The 17099-nt window shown below is 39.5% G+C and overlaps 1 long non-coding RNA gene across 3 annotated transcripts in view; it reads right to left on the bottom strand.

The window, feature by feature from the left end:
* Window positions 1-2158: 2158 nt before the first annotated feature.
* LOC120374840 overlaps window positions 2159-17099 on the bottom strand; it is a 36249-nt gene continuing 21308 nt past the window's right edge. The window contains exons 2-3 of one of the 3 annotated variants that reach the window (XR_005586278.1): window positions 4052-4165; window positions 2159-3000 (exon numbers count right to left, since the gene is read on the bottom strand). This is a non-coding gene — a long non-coding RNA (uncharacterized LOC120374840). Of the gene's footprint in view, window positions 3001-3490; window positions 3602-4051; window positions 4786-17099 lie in introns of those variants that run through there. The other 2 variants (XR_005586276.1, XR_005586277.1) reach the window with 2 other exon arrangements.

Here is a 17099-nt window from a genome sequence, read left to right as displayed (position 1 = left end):
TCTCAACCATCCAAGAATTTAGGGATTGCAAAAGAAACCTTTGTCTCCACTGCCATGAGTGCAGAAATGGAGTGACTGACAATCGGGCCTTCTCTTCTTGCTAATAAAATGTTGTGTGTTGGTAATGGAACTACACTGTGTAAAGGCATTTTGGCCCCAGGGATATATAACTGCCCAATGGTGTACTATTGTCCACTCACTTTCCTTGACAGTGCATTCCTAGGACCTTACCAGGAGCAGTGCCAAGAAGGAGCAATCCTGGATAGATTTGGTGTTGTTGATATAGGGCCTGCCTAAACAACCTTTCAAAACAAAAGCATCAAAATAAATATACATTTTAAAGGAGTTTTAAAAAAATTCTACAAAGGCACTTTTAAAAAAAATTAAGACAATTTCTAAATTAGCTGAGCTGACAGCATGCTTCGGAGTTTCTTCTGTCTTTCAGGTAATCTCCTCTCTCCCTCCCCTCAACACTTTCCCCTTACAGAATTAACATATAGCAATCCTGACCATTTGTTAATTTAAATTCATTTCAGCATGTGGACAGCTGGTATTATAAAGGATCTCTAATTAGAAGTCCCCGCTGAAGTTATTCTAAATGCTTTGTGCAGCTTCCCAGAACTCAGAACAGGGAATATAACATTTAGAAGTCTCTACTGTATTTTACACCAGGGCAAGCTAGAGCTGAGTTATAACCACCACAAAACTATTTATCATTTCATTCAGGTACATTTTTAGACAAATGCTAAGTTTGCTCTTATATCTTACACTAGCCAGTAGTATTGTATGAACACACTCCATCCACTATCAGACTGGCTTGAGAAATGCTACAGTTGAAAGATTATAATAGCAAATACTAGCCGTGAATCTCTACAGATGTGCAATATTATAATTTGTTTTGTGTAAAGAATTCTTGATTCTGTAGTATTCATTTTGAGCCGTGTTGTGCTTCCCTGGTCACTCTGACTAGTACCCTACTTCACCAGTAATAATTCTTAGTTTTGCTATAGTGCTTTTTTATCCATAGATCTCAAAAACACTTTGCAAAAGAGGTAAATATTTTCCTCCACTCTAAAATGGGGATACTGAGGCACAAAGAGGTAAACTGACTGGCACAAGAGCCACTAATAGAATGAAGGCCTGAGTCCCAATGTAGTATTCCATATGTTGAACCACACTGCCTCGCAGCTTCAGTGATGAATTCAATGTAATTGGGATGGCCCAATGAAAGGCTCTCCTCAAACTAATTAAGGCTGGCAGAATGGGCCCTCAGAGATTATTTTAAGTGTTATAATCATGTCTGTGGATCAGATCCAAATAAACATTTGAAATCCGGATAAACTTTTGAAAACTTTCAATATGATTGAAATCTACTTGTAAAAAAACCATCAGGGCTGTCTGTGGATATGCTCAGGCTTTTATACAGTCTTGTGGGAATACTTATGTGCCATGGTCTAGGCCTAGCTCTTCACAAGGGCAAGCCACATGGCCTTTGGGTCTGGGACTAGGCCATCAGGCTGCAGCACCCTGTTTCTCACTCTACTGCAAGTCCAAATCGGGAACCACCACCCAATGAGTATTTGCAATGACACAGTAAAGTCTTTTCAAAACAAGTCAGTATTTACTGGTCAACTGGAATATAGCATCTGGGGATCTTTAGGTTAGCATGAAAAAGCCAAGCTAAGATGATGGAGTCTATATAGGTGGAAAAAGTCCCAATATTCTGTGCTCTCCTGGAATCCATCCTGACTCTGGTTCTGGGTCTGTGTTCCTGTATGTCTGCAGCTGCACACATTCAGTCTCCTGACACCTTGTCCCTCTGTTCTCCTACTCGGGACTTCACACTCTGCTTCCCTGCAGAGATTTGGAGGAAGACAGCTTGCTCTTGGCTGCCAGTCAGTAAGAGATAATATTCAGTTGTTGGGTCTCCATTCATGTGTTGACTCAGTTCAGTTCTTGATTGTGCTTTTAGGTCCAACCCATCCAGACCTACTGTATATGTGATCTCTAGCTCTGTCTCACTCCCCATTTCTGCAGAATAGGAATCAACCCCTTCACACTCAGTGTGTAGGCAAATTAAGTCTGCATATTCATAAAAATATTACCTACAATTCACACAGTCTATAAAAGGGACAAATTGGCAGCCTGATAGATTAACTTTCTTTTCTTAACAGTGAATTTATCATGCATTGGGTGAAATAATTTGAATTACATATACATTTTGTTGGGTTCTAAATTAATTGCAAACTCTCATGAAAGACCTGGGGACAGCTCAGCATGTAGCGGCCATCCCAAAAGCAAAGTAAATGTTAGGATGCACACATATGGAAGAGAAAATATAATGCCATCACTTTTATGCAGATCAATGCTCTGCTCTTCCTTAGAATACCATATTCATTTCTGTTAATCCCAGGTCATCTTCAAAACAGCTGAAACAGAAATGAAAATATGGATTTGAGAGTCATTTTGGAGGGTCCGATAATGAGTTCCTAGCATCTGCTATGCAATAAGGCTTCCAGGTCCTATTACTGAGTTTATTATTAGTGTCTATTAACAATAGAATCTGTGCTAATCCTGAAACAGTCCAAAAAGGAAAAGAGCTTGAAGTGGAAAAAAGTTCTTAAATCTATTTTAAAATCTGTGTTCATTATTCCATTTCCATTATGTGTCACATATCTGAGCCAGATGCTAGAGGTTGAAACAGAGGGGATTACCAAGCCTTTATGATCTACTTTCCGAACAGAGTCCTGACTGGTTTGTGAACTTTTAAATCCCCCATACATGACATTCAAATCCAGTACAATTTCTTGGGTGTGATAATCTCAAACATATAAAGTTCAGCCATCCAGGCTAATGATGTTGAATCCATCATCAATAACCTTCAGTCCATATCGCCATATCATAGTTCAGAACACAAAAAAGGCACTGCTGGTTCACTAGTGAGTACTGGCAAGAGTAGGCAGAGACGTGCTGAGATGCCTTGTCTTTCCTTGGTTGAGCCTAAAGAATGGTAATAAGCAATCACTCTTCTTTCCCACTGAGAACTCCTCAGAACTCATTTCTATCATTGCCCTTGTTTAACAGCTATGCACCGTTTTATCATTTCCCATAGCAATGTCACAGTTTACAATATCATCAACATGCTAATGGCTCACAGCTCTACACCTCCATTTAGTCAAGCTCCCTTCAGAGTTATTCCTGGCACTTAATTTATCCAATTGCATGTTAGAACCGGGGGCTTTAGCAAATACATCTAGCAATAATAATAATAATAATAATAATAATAATAAAAATAAACAGCAAAAAAAGAGAAAGAATGATTGACAACACGCGTGGTAGATCTCCTAAGTTTATCCTTTCCCCCGTCTCCATCCACTATTTTTCCTCTCTTCATCTTCCATCCCACTCTCTTCCCCTCCCTCCAAGTATAATCAACACTGGTCAATAGTGACCCAGTGACTATTTTCCTTCTGTTTTCCTTTCCTATCACCTTAGATAGGCCAGCACAACCACGACTGACATTTGTCAGCTGTGTTGAAGTCCTTCTAGGTCCCTCACTCTGCAGTACCAACTGATTTATTTCACATTTCAAGGATTCTAGGACTTCCATTGTTCAAAAGCATCCCAGAATGCACTGCATATTTCTAACCCCAGAGAATCCCTTGAGATATAAAGATTATTCTCAGGACAGGCCTGCAGTTTCTGTCAGATTTGTCAATAACCTATTCAGCAGAGCATGAAAAGTTGGAGGCAGCGCAGACCTTGTACATGGGATGCTAATGGGATTTGAAACAATTCAAACCTTCACACAGGAACATGTTCAATACTTTTATCACTAGCAAAAAATTATAAAATTAGCAGAAAAACTAGCCAGTGAATTAAGAAACAGTGCTCCAATAGCTTTACGGGAGAGTCATGCCTTATTTGTACAGGCAGATCCATAAACTAATGTTTCTTTTCATTTAACCACAATAGCAAAGCTGCTAAAATTAGGTATTTCTAGAATTGGGCTGAATGTTAGCCACGTCACATGTGACGGGGGCAGACTCACCACTAGAGTGTCTCCTTGTAGCCAGGCATAGCATAACAGCTCTCTTCCTCCCTGGTCCTCTGCCTCTTTCTGCAACTCAGCCCTCTGGTCAGGTCATGATTTAGTCCACCCCTTCTGGGGTAAACAAAGTCCAACACAGCAATATCTAAGACCTTATATCTGGCCTTTGGCCCAACTCTTGTCCACAGTGCCCCACCTCCCTTTCCTCAGGGTTCTCCACTGTCCTTGTCACTTTCTCCAGCCTCACACCTCCATAGCTGTTAGGCGAACCTGGCCCTCTTACTACATCAGTTTCCAGCCCAGGACTCTATGAACAGCAGCCACAGTGTGCTCAGTCCAACTCCCTGCCACTGTTTTTCTGAGCAGCCCCTCTTCACTATAACTGCTCTAGGTTAACACTTCTTTCAGGGCCAGGACACTCAGGGCTCTCTCCTGGATTTTCCCTAGCAAACTTCTGAACTTCTTCTTTCCTTGGGCTTGCATTCTCATCCCCCTTCTAGTGTCCCTTACTTTGTTTCTTAATGAGCACCCCTCATGGCTCTCTCCATGGAAGTCCAGATCCTGCCTTTCTTCCCACATGCACAACCAAAGCCTGTTTCATCCCAGTGGCTGCTCTATCCTGAAAATGTTTACAACTCTTGTGGTGGCTTTCCAGCCTTCTCTACTCAGACTATGTTGTCACGGCTTATTGTGCCTTGGGGTTTCTGCTCTTGTCCCAGAAAGCAATTGCAGGGCTCCTCACTCTCTACCTGTAACCCCCTTCTGCTCCAGACTTCCTTTCTTTATACTAACAACCCAGCTCTCCCAGCTGGGCTTCATCATCAATTAAGCCTGGCCCACTCTCTCAGTGCAGCCATGGACTATAATTGGCTTCTCAGGTGCACAGGGCCATCAAATCATATTTGAAATAAACATTTTCACTGCTCCGTTTCTTAATTTAAATCTTTAATGACACAATGTGTCTGAACAAGTTGTTACATTTCTTGTAGATGATGCATTATAGAACTGATTGGGGGACGGACAATCACATTTATACCAGTGAAAATGCTTTTTCACTATTTTTAGCAGGAGCAGACAAAAATCCATTTTCATCTGCAGCCTTTTAGCTATTACCATCAAAAGGGAGTTTTGGGCAATGAAAAATTACTTTCCCCTATTGAAATCAGTTTTTTTATTCCATCTGCAGATGAAGGTCAAAGTTGAAATGCACCTTGCTGTGTAATGAAGACATAATAAAAAATGTGAAGTCATAAAAGAGAAAGTGAATGATTGCAGGCACTATAATGAATGCCCTGTTTACCCCACAGATTGCATTACATCACAGAAAGCTAAGCTAGAGGGACATGCCATTGTTGCCTACTTCAGACACTGGTTCTGCTGTATCCTGGGTACTACTGTCCAACAAAATAGTATTTGATGAGCAAGCTGGTGTCAGACAGAGCTGGTTGTTGGCCCCCAAAAGCCACTAGTATTATTAAACAAACACAAAAGGCTCATTCTACCTTCCTTTACCAGCACAAAAGAAAAACCTGGTGAAAGCAAATCCCTTATTGTAAATGTATACACATATTGAGCTTTTCAAATGTCTCTGCCTGCTTACTAACAGCAAAAGACACATCCATTCCCATTGCGGAGGATCTAATAACTCCGAATGGAGAAGAGAGTAGTTGTGAAGCTGGCGGCTTAAAATACTGAAGGACAGATACTCAGCTGATGTCAATGGATGTAGCCCCACTGACTTCAGTGGACATATGTTCATTTAAACTAACTGAGGATGTGCCCCAGGTCTGTGTGGAAACAAGGAGAACACAATTTAAAAAAAAATGTAGTGGCAGATCCTCTGCAACAATCTGGCTTGCTAGCACATATATATATTTGCAAAGATATACAAGTTCTAGCTAGCCAGCCAGATTGCTGCAGAGGCTCCTCCACTATATATCACAAAAAAGAGCTAGCAAATAGAAAATAAATTGACTATATCTCTATATATGTTATAGAGCTATGTATGTCTTAATATACATTTAGCTGCAGTACAGACCATGGGCCATATTTTGTTCTTAGTTACATACTACATATTGTAATATTACACTAAAACCATTTAAGTCAATTACAGGGGACAACTGGATCAAATGGAATTATTTCTAGTTTAGTCTGATAGAACTCAGATAAAAATCTGGACATGTGTGTACAGATCAGTTACTTGATTTAAGGTGGGTTGGCAAGGGCTTTGAGAAAAATGTAGCTTTACAGCACAGTTCATGATGTGTTCTCCTTTCACTGCTTATGTCTTATTTCCCATTCATGCTGTTGGTTTTTTAATCTCTCCTCATCTAGTAGTGGTTATTAGGTGTTGATAGGACCATGTTGTATTTATGCGTAAGTAGTTATTTTCTGTAAATAATTCTATTGGCAAAACCTTGTCATAATTGTTTGGGCAGTGAATACATTCCATATTAACAAACCATCCCGGAAGCAATTTATTTGAGATACCATTTCCAGTGTGTACAAGAAAGAATTGAATATTTAGATTTTGGCCCAACTAAAATGTAACATATTTGAAATATGTTCCTCATGCTTTCCCATGTAAATTTGATTTCCACATAGGAAAAATACACTATGTTCAGATTTAATACCTACTCTAACTTTAGGCAACAAGGTTTTTTCCTGGCCCCCACTGAAATCCCTGGCAAAACTCCCATTGCAACTTGGCCCTAATACCGGCTTACATCCTTTATTCTATTTAGGAAAAAAAATATCATGATAAAATATATTGAATCTACGTTTGGGCCCAATTCTGCAAATCTTGGCACAAACAGTTAGTCTTTACTCACATTAACAATATTTAGCTCTTATATGTCACCCTGCCTCAGTTTCTCAAAGAATTAGGTGTCACCATTCCCCATTTTACAAATGGGGACACCGAAGCACGGAGGTGAAGTGACTTGCTCAAAAGCACAACAGGACAGTGACAGAGCCATTCACTCTTGTGCTATATCCATGGAGTACTTTGCCTCCCCAGTGAAGTCTGTGACATTGCTCACCTGACTAAGCATTTTCAGAATCCAGCTCTCGAGACTGTGGTATGGATCTCTGACTCCTGACAGATGACAGGACTCTCTGCAGAAACACAGATCCCTTTGCAGGACCTGAGCCTTAGTTTGTAAATTTCTTTCCTATCCGGGATACAACCATAGACTGTGGGCATCTCGTTATCACATTCATTTGGAATGCAAGGTGGAATGTCAGATGGAGGGCTTGGGTTTTCTTAATAGCCTTGGCCAGACTGAGAGTTGTCCTTCTGTGGGTGCACAGAAGGCAGTATGCCAGAAGTCCCCTATTTTGTACCCTGGGCAAAGATTGACCACAGACATGGTGCCTATCCTTAGGGGGGCACAAGGACGGTTTCCAATGAACAGCTTGAAGAGAGTGGGGAGAAGGTTGGGCCATGACCTTGATGCTGCCACATCCACCCACCCAATCAGAGAGTTGACCCTCTGGGAGTAGGCTGCATCATCTTTGCTACGGCGCAACCTACACATTCCTCCTGGGCATGAGGTTGTTTGGGGAGGACCTCAGGGAGGGTGGTTCTGAACTGTCCTGTATCGGCACTAGTGGATATACATTTTTTCTCCCCTGGTAACAGAGGATGCCAGGCAGTAGGAGAAGTCTTTACTTTTAGTAATTGTTCAGTCTGGATGTTCCAGCAAAGAGACTTCGTCAGTGTTGTCTATATCAAACATTCATGAAAGACATATTATGTTTCAGGTAAAAGAGGTTTATTAAACTTGATTCCATGCTCCCCATTTGCAGTAAATATGTTTCCTTTTCTGAATAATTAAACCAGCCTTTTAAAAACAACTCATTTTCTTCTAAAGGTTGTTATATTGCCATCTCTAGAAATAGCAAGAGAAATTTTTGTTTTATAAAATCTCATAGGTAGGACTAAGCAACTCTTTCAGGCTCTCGTTCCTGTGTTACACAGAATGGATTATGCAGGGTCACAGAAGTTGCCAGTGGTCCAATCCTTGCTTATTCACCTAAAAGTTTTGACATCCGAATCCATGTATCAGGTTTGTGCCTCAGGTTCTACACATGCTATTCGTACCCCTTAGCATCAGGAGTCCGAAAGGAATTGACATGATTAGTCTCAGAAGTGCTGAGGGGAATTTTTCTTTGTTTTTTATTTTAAGCAGAGTATAAGGAAGCAGGAATCTTGCATCATAGAGACCATCAATTCACCCAATCCTTTTATCTCACTCTGAAGACACCCATCTGTCTTAGAAGCAACAGAGGACCTCTACCCACCATATTTGTAGATAAGGTCCCTGGGTCAGCCATGGTAAAAAAAGTTTCCTTTAACAAAAGCCATTCAAGGTAAAAGGAAGGTGCTGCCTCATCAGAGAACATGGATATAGAAAGAGCATCCCTGCTGTTTGCTAAACCTTCTAAGTAGCATAAGAGCAATGCCAAATCTTCCCTAGGCTTAGACTCATTTTCCTCTTTATTTTATCAGTCAAGGCAAATTTAATTATAGGAAGGATAAAACAGGAAAGGGCAAGTTAAGAGAAAAAAAGTAGAAACATTTTTTCCCAGGCTCCTTCTCTGGGAATTAACTTCTGGAGGAGGAAATCTCAGGCCAGAAGATTTCAGTGATAAGTTTTTCCATCCAGAATATTTTGACCAGATAGATTGCTTGTTTATGCAGCTACACTTATATTAGTTGCATGGGAATACCTTAATAACAACCTTGACAGAATGATCTAATAGGATCTAAAATCTCCTCCTTAGATCAAGTTAGATTATATTTCCTCCTGGGTTTGGATTTACTAAATTATTGCTAATATGGATTTAAGGTACACTTACACTATATGAGAATTCCTTTGTTAGAGCAATATGCGGTCCAATAAAGGATACTGATTCCTTCAGATGGGGGATTTCTTTCCCAAAGACCCAGGTGACTTGTATGAAAAAAATCTCCTGGATTCACCTTCTTTATTGTTGACATATTTCTGGATTCTGTGTAGGTCTGGTAAGTCCTTAAAAAATTACCATTGCCAACTAGAGTAAGCTGTATGAAATGCAAGATATAAAACAAAGGACATTTCTATTCTGGATTATATTGTGCTTCATTCCACCAGGTGCTTACTAACATCCTCAGGGGAAAGAGTAAGCACATCCGCTGAAGGAATTTGCGAGGCAGCATAGGGAGCAAATCCTCATATGTTGATGAGGTGGTTGTGAGTTTTTGTTGTTGGTTTTTTTGAGATTCATAAATGAAGTGTGTTTCCCATCTTCTCTTTATTGATTTCTGCACTGACACTCCCATCCCACTACTTTAGGTTGCTGTCCATACTCTTGTCAGAAAGAAAGAACATTTCCTTTTTCCTTCCCTGATAAAATCCATAGGCATAGGCAGCAATCCAACCCCATCCTTTTCTTTGGATTCACTTAAGGAATACTCACTTTTCTCTTTTTAAAAAGGAGTATGCGCCATAACACTCTGTGAATGAGGGAATTCCTGGATTAAATTCTATGGCCTGGTTTATGCAGGAAGTCAGACTAGATGATCATAATGATCCTCTCTCTCTCTGGCCTTAACATCTATGAATCATTATGCTTGACTGGAATGGTCTTCAGGAGATTACTTTCCTAATTTTCACTGCTATAATGTAGCACATCTTTCTGACTGCAGTAAAAGCCTCCTTATGCTCAAACTGGATTGGCCACATGTATATTGTTGTGATTTATTCAAATATTTATAATTGTTCATTCATGTTAATGATATACATATATCAGGTAATTACAGCTGCCCATGTTGTAAGAGACGAAGTTACTGGCACGCTGACTCCTTTCCTTTTTCAGCTTGGCTACCGCCTCTGTATCTCTGATGCATGAAATCCCATCAATTAGGATTTCTAGCTGTGCTATCAGAGACAGAACATGATCAGGAAAGGAATACACATTCTTTAGCTTCTTTTGTTGCTCTTCTCTAAATTAATATGGTTAGTGTTTTGTTTTGTTTTTAATTAATAATCCAGATTGGACCACTCTACTTCAAAAGAGGCCTAACCGGCACTGGTCAGAGCAAAGTAGCAATTCCTAATACTTTTCTAAATTACACTGGTGTAAATCCAGAAAAAAAACCTCCATTGGCTGCAAGTTATTCTGGATTTACACAGCTGTATCTGATGTAAAATTAATGCATACAATTCTTTTGTGTGATATGCTTGTAATTACAGGTTGTTGGACATTTGTTATTATAGTTGCCTTTTTGTAACACTGCATTTTTTCTTATATTCAGATCAGCTCTCACTATAACTCTCAGACAATCTCATTTTATGATAAAATTACCAGCTGAGAAACAAAAAGAAACAACGTATAATGAATACTAGTATCATTTATTTTCAAGCATACCATAGCAAAAAATCAGAGATAACAATTCATTTTTATCTTTTCCGTTTTTAGGAGGATTTTACGTAACACTTCTTGTGTAACTATTACAGCTTAAAATAAACTTAAAACATCTTCAGGCTTACCAACACTGCTATCACTTAAGTTATTTCCCCATCTCTTCCTGGATATTGCATTTCAATCATCATTATATAGGCTTTGTTGATTCAATATTGTCTTTTATGCCATCAGTTTATAAAGCCTTATTAAAGTTTAATGAAGATGTGAAATTGGATAATATTTGCATGTACAATAAATCTGTAGTCTAAGCAATATAAAGTATCTATAATCATCATAAAAAGCAGTAAAAAGAGAATAAAGACAAGGGGAGGCAAATTTATATACAAACTCCTCCAGGAAATCAACTACCAAGGGTTCACTAGCCATAATCACTTAGCTTATAAACATTTATTGAGTACAATTTCCATTTATATAATCAATTTTTCTGCTTTAATAACCAAATATTCCTTGAATATGAAGTACTTTAACTCTTGGAAATAATTAACATTTAGGACACAGAGTATAGCTCTAAAATAGGATGATTATGGATCAACTATAATGAATGGGTAAAGTGTATGTGTGGGGAGGAGGGAGGGAGGGAGGAAGAAAATTGTACTAAAATGTTCATGTTATGGGATGGCAAGAAGGAAAATGCCAGATGAAGGCATATGTTTTTTGCTTCTGTACTGTCTATAGGAGATCTAAGCAATTTAAGGGATAATTTATTCTGGATCAAAGCCATCCTACTTGAAGTCTCTCTGCTGGCAGATCTGTTTTTACACTAACAAATTATTTCTCTTTTCTGAGAGATTCCAGGGAGATGTATATCATTATACATACTCTAGCTGGGTTTTATGTTCCATAGAGGAGCTTCAAAATGCAGTAGGTGATTACTTAAAGACCATGGAAACATTTTGACAGTCAGAGCCAGTTCAGAAAAATCTCTGATTCTCTGAACATAGATAAAGCCGCAATCATTATTTGCATAGATTTAAAACATAAATTACACCTTCTCTGGGTAAAAAAAGGGGAGGATGGCATGTCCTCAATGAACTGACACTAGAACTGAGAAAATGCTGAAGAATATTTTGTGAATATTTATTTGAATTTTTAAACAAATTTGCTTTGAATTCATTTCCACACCTTTTTGTGTTTGCTCCTGGCACTTTTTCTAGTAAATTAATTACTAGCAGGAATGATTGCTGAAGCAGTGGATTTTAAGCAAATACTACTGTATATTAACCAAAAGTGGATTTTGAATTCATAATTGTGAGAATCGCCATCAGCAACCTAATTCTTGGGCTTGCTCCCATACAATCAATTAACAGAAACACGCCGTGTGACTCGCACCTTAAATTCCCAATATAAACATCTCCCAAGAAATTGTTCATGGACAAGTCATAGTCAGTGACTTAGTTGCAGAAATTATTTGCTCAGTCATTTTGGATAATAAATATATGTGGAAAAAATGCAGTCTGTTCCTGTACTATTTGCAAATAGAATAGGAGATGAAATTCATTATTCATTTTTGAAGTATATGCACAGCTTTAGATTCCAGGCACAGGTGTTGGGGCAGGAATGGTAGTATCAGATACGTCTAAGTGCTCAAGCTGGTATTTCCTGAAGGGATTCCTCAGCATCCCAATAAAACAGGAGCAGTTTTCCATTACCCTTACATTTTAAATGGGAATTTATAGAATTGATAACTACCAATGCTGCACCAATGTGCCTTAACACTGATTTCAAAGCTCCCATTCCACCACCTTTAAAGACGAGTGAGTCATTAAATCGTCATATACATTCAGTCCTTTGCTCCTCCACAGAGGTTTCAAACAAGGGTGGGTGCCATTGAGTTGAAAGCACTGAATATCTTGCAAGATTGGACCCAGATGAAGCAAATACACACACAGTATAATTTTGATTCTCTTCATGCTTTTTTGTATGTAGTGTTGCTTTGTATACAACTGCACAGTAAAAGCTCTGTCTGCCTCATATCTGTATTTAAGTGTGTACCCTCTGAATGCACTTCTTGGATGCATGCTACTGAACCATCAGAAGTATTAAATGCTACATGCAGACTACTGCTGCTCCACACGCTCTGCAGACACAGGGCAGATCCCTCCACGAATATGGCTACATTCTAAATAGAGCATCCAGTGAGTGAACCTTTGGCAGGTCTTTCCCAATGGGAGGCCTGATTTATAGAAGTTGGAAGATGGTGTGTCCTCAGTACTTCGTGAAACCATTGGTTTAGAACTAGAAAATAAAAGTCTGCAAGAAGAGTTTAGTCTGGAGCATCCCTGAAGCATCTACATGTTTATGTTGACAAACAATGATTAGACACAGTGTTCAGAAGCCTGTGAGAAGTTTGTTTGAAAATATTCCATACTCAATCAATCAATCAATATGAATTTCTAAATTAAAGTCCAGTGATTAACTGGAAAACATTGTTCAGTCTCTAAAAACTTTTGCTGCCAGATCATGCCTTGATCCTGCATGGCTGTACAAGGTGGGAAAAGTCACAAGGGGACTCCTTCCCTTGTGTCCTATGCAGAAGCTAGGAACAAGGGGTTGAGTTGATGGGGCTAACACCCCCATATTTGTCTCTGAATTGGTTAACAGAGCCAACTTCAAGTGTGAGGGGGGCGGGAGGGGAGGGTTGAAATGGTTGTGAGTGAAGACAAAGTCACAATGCTCAGCCACCAGACAGAGACAAACGCCTAAAAGATCTCTATCAAGCATTCTTAAAACTACAATACCTACCTGCAGAAGTGAGGAAACAGATTGACAGAGCGAGACGGGTACCCAGAAGTCACCTACTACTAGACAGGCCCAACAAGGAAAATAACAGTACACTACTGGCCATCACATACAGCCCTCAGCTAAAAGCTCTCCAGCTCATCATCAATGACCTACAATCTATCCTAGAAAATGATCCCCCACTCTCACAGGCCTTAGAAGGCAGGCCAATACTTGCTTACAGACAGCCCCCCCAACCTGAAGCAAATACTCACCAGCAACTACACACCACACCATAGAAACAGTAACCCAGTAACCAATCCCTGTAATTAACCCTGTTGTCTTCTCTGTCCCCATATCTCCTCTAGCGACACCATCATAGGACCCAACCACACCAGTCACATTATCAGAGGCTCATTCACCTGCACATCTACTAATGTGATATATGCCATCATGTGCCAGCAATGCCTCTCTGCCATGTACATTGGCCAAACCAGACAGTCTCTATGTAAAAGGATAAATGGACACAAATCAGACATCAAGAATGGTAACATACAAAAACCAGTTGGAGACCACTTCAATTTCCAGGGACACTCAATAACTGATTTATAAGTAGCCATTATTCAACAAAAAAACTTCAAAAACAGACTTCAAAGAGAAACTGCTGGACTACAATTCATTTGCAAACTTAACACCATCAATTTGGGCTTGAATAGGGACTGGGAGTGACTGGCTCACTACAGAAGCAATTTTTGCTCTCTTGGTATTGACACCTCCTCATCAATTATTGGGAGTGGACAACATCCACCCTGACTGAATTGGCCTTCAACATTAGTTTTTTACTTGTAAGGTAACTCCCTTCTCTTCATGTGCCAATATATATTTATGCCTGAATATGTAATTTTCACTCCATGCATCTGAAGAAGTGGGTTTTTACCCATAAAAGCTTATGTCCAAATAAATCTGTTCATCTTTAAGGTGTCACCGGACTCCTCGTTAAAATAGAAACATGTTATTTAAATTGTAGCATCAGTACAATGTTGTCCTATCCTCTTAAATCTAGAATAAGCTTACCTTAATTGTTCATTCTCCTAAATTAAAATTCAACTGGTACTGAAGGCATCTCCATTGCAGTACTCTTGTTTCTAACTACATTCATGACTTCTCTTAACTATTCTGCTCACAGCACTTTTTGTGACAAGCTGCTGGTATTTGGTACTTAAAATTTTCAGCAGAACTCCTTTGAGATCCCTTCACAAAAGACATCTCATGTTTAATCTCTTGCTACATCTTCATCGGATAGATCAGAAAATTTACATTATCATTCAGTATCATAAAATAGTTTTAGATAAGGGAAACCAAAATCAAAAGTACTGTAACTTGCACATTGGAAGTAACCTTCTTGGAATTGTACGTAGAATTCATTATTTGCTTCTTGATTTCTCTTCCAGGTTAAATTCTCCCATGTTATAAACAGCAGAACAATTATATTACCTCTCTTTCTCTCTCTCTTCACCTGAGTTTAAAACAACTGGCCTCCAACATTCCTTTGAATTATTGACCTTCACTACATGAAGAAAAGTTAAAGTGAAAATGGGACATATGAATGTGCTATTTCAGTGAGGTGCAGCCATTTTTCCCCCCACACATCCTCATTACTTTAATGTTTATGTATTAGGGTTGCTCTTTTTGCTACCTTTTGGTACCTCTGTTTTCCTTTCTTATGCAATTACGTGGACTACTGAAGAGAGATAAGGGTCTTATATTGCTATATGCTGGTCAAAGTCTCCACTAGGCCTTCAAGAGTAGTCCTGCAATGAAGGGCAGAAGCCTACCATCTTGGGGAAGTTCTGGTAGATGCATAGCTCCTCAAATCTTCTAAAGACCCCCGACAACACACCCATCCCCACCAACCTCCCCCACTCCCCCCCACGCTTGAAGTTGGCTTTGTTAACCAATGCATAGAAAAAATATGGGGGTCTTAGCCTCATCAACTCAACCCCTTGTTCCTGGCTTCTGCATAGGACACAAGGTAAGGAGTCTCCTTGTGACTTTTCCCACCTTGTGCAGCCATGCAGGGTCAAGGCATGATCTGGCACCAAATGTCTAGTTTTAAGCCAATGGTTTCAATGGCCCACCATCTTCCAACTGCTATAGATCAGGCCTCCTATTAGGAAAGACCTGCCAAAGCCCTGCAAAAGCTCCACTCACTGGATGCTCTATTTAGAATGTAGCCATATCTGCAGAGGGATCTGCCCTATGTCTGCAGAGAGTGTGGAGCAGCAGTAGTCTGCATGTAACATTTAATACTTCTGATGGTTCAGTAGCATGCATCCAAGAAGTGCATTCAGAGGGTACACACTCAAATACAGATATGAGGCAGACAGAGCTTTTACTGTGCAGTTGAATACAAAGCAACACTATATACAAAAAAAGCATGAAGAGAATCAAAATTATACTGTGTGTGTATTTGCTTCATCTGGGACCAATCCTGCAAGATATTCAGTTTTTTCTACTCAATGGCACCTACCCTTGTTTGAAACCTCTGTGGAGAAGCAAAGGACTGAATATATATGAAGATTTAATGACTCACTCATCTTTAAAGGTGGTGGAATGGGAACTTTGAAATCAGTGTTAAGGCATGTTGGTGCGACACTGGTAGTTATCAATTTTATAAATTCCCATTTCAAATGTAAGGGTAATGGAAAACTGCTCCTGTTTTATTGGGACACTAAGGAATCCCTTCAGGAAATGCCAGCTTGAGCATTTTGTGGATGCAGACTAACACAGCTACCCTTCTGATACTTTGTTTCTATTATATTAGCTCAATGAATTTTATTTCTGTTTTAAAGTCACATGTATACCCCTTTTAATACACCACACAGTGTATGATAGGTTGAAAGAGTTAAAGCTATTTTCTTTGATGTCTTAGTTTTTAGAGGACCCGCACAAAGCCTCAAATTTCATGTAAATTCTTGAAATGGTTCATAGGCCTTCGTGGACTTCTGTACAGAGGTGAATTTCATCCTAAATTCACAGCCAGACAATTGCATGCAACACTGGATGAGTGAACACACAATCTGCATGTCCACACAACTAGACCGACAACTATTTACTCTTGTACATTAAAAGAGTAGAGATTTGCACAAGGCTGTCAATTAGCACATGTGCAGAGTAGATTTCTCCCTCTGTCACCATGAACTTCCTGGTAGCTATGTTCCACTGCAGCCATGAACATGTCAATGAATAGAGGCATCATCATGAGCACATGCAACAGGACTTTCACAAGAGATGAGTGTAGACTATGAAATTCACTCCCTCAAGGAAAAAAAACAAAAAACATCACCACATTGATAACTAAATGCAAAACTTATCTCTGATGTGGCTTTTTCCTCAATATAAGTCTCCCCTAAAAACCACTATATTGGCCAAAAAACAAACCAACAAACCAATCCAAAGCTAGATCAAGCTATGGTCTCCTATAGGCTGTTGAGGAAGAAAAAAAGGAGATTTTTATTTTCATTTTTAAATAATGGCAAGCTCAGATACTGTTGGTGTTCATGAGCCTACAAATACCTAGATAGAGGCTGTCATCACTGGTGAGGCAGGCAGGCAGGCAGGCAGACAGTGGAGGGAGAGTGGGAGAGTCAAAAGGAGACCAGATTGGATGTGTAGGCAGGGGCATGCATGATGTAGCCCTTGAAAGCAAGGACAAAAAAGGTCAGCTTGAGGCATTTCAGAAACCGAGGGATCTTTTGTTCTAATCATGGCTATTTAGATCCCAAATTCTTTGGAAAAGGGACTGTTGTCATTCCTCACTAGCATGGTGTTGATTATATATAAATAATAACAACAACAG

Source organism: Mauremys reevesii, linkage group 11 (assembly GCF_016161935.1).
Source record: "Mauremys reevesii isolate NIE-2019 linkage group 11, ASM1616193v1, whole genome shotgun sequence".
In the NCBI taxonomy this organism is placed as follows: domain Eukaryota; kingdom Metazoa; phylum Chordata; order Testudines; family Geoemydidae; genus Mauremys; species Mauremys reevesii.
Note: the sequence above shows the minus strand (reverse complement) of the source record. Positions and strands in the feature narration are given on the sequence as shown.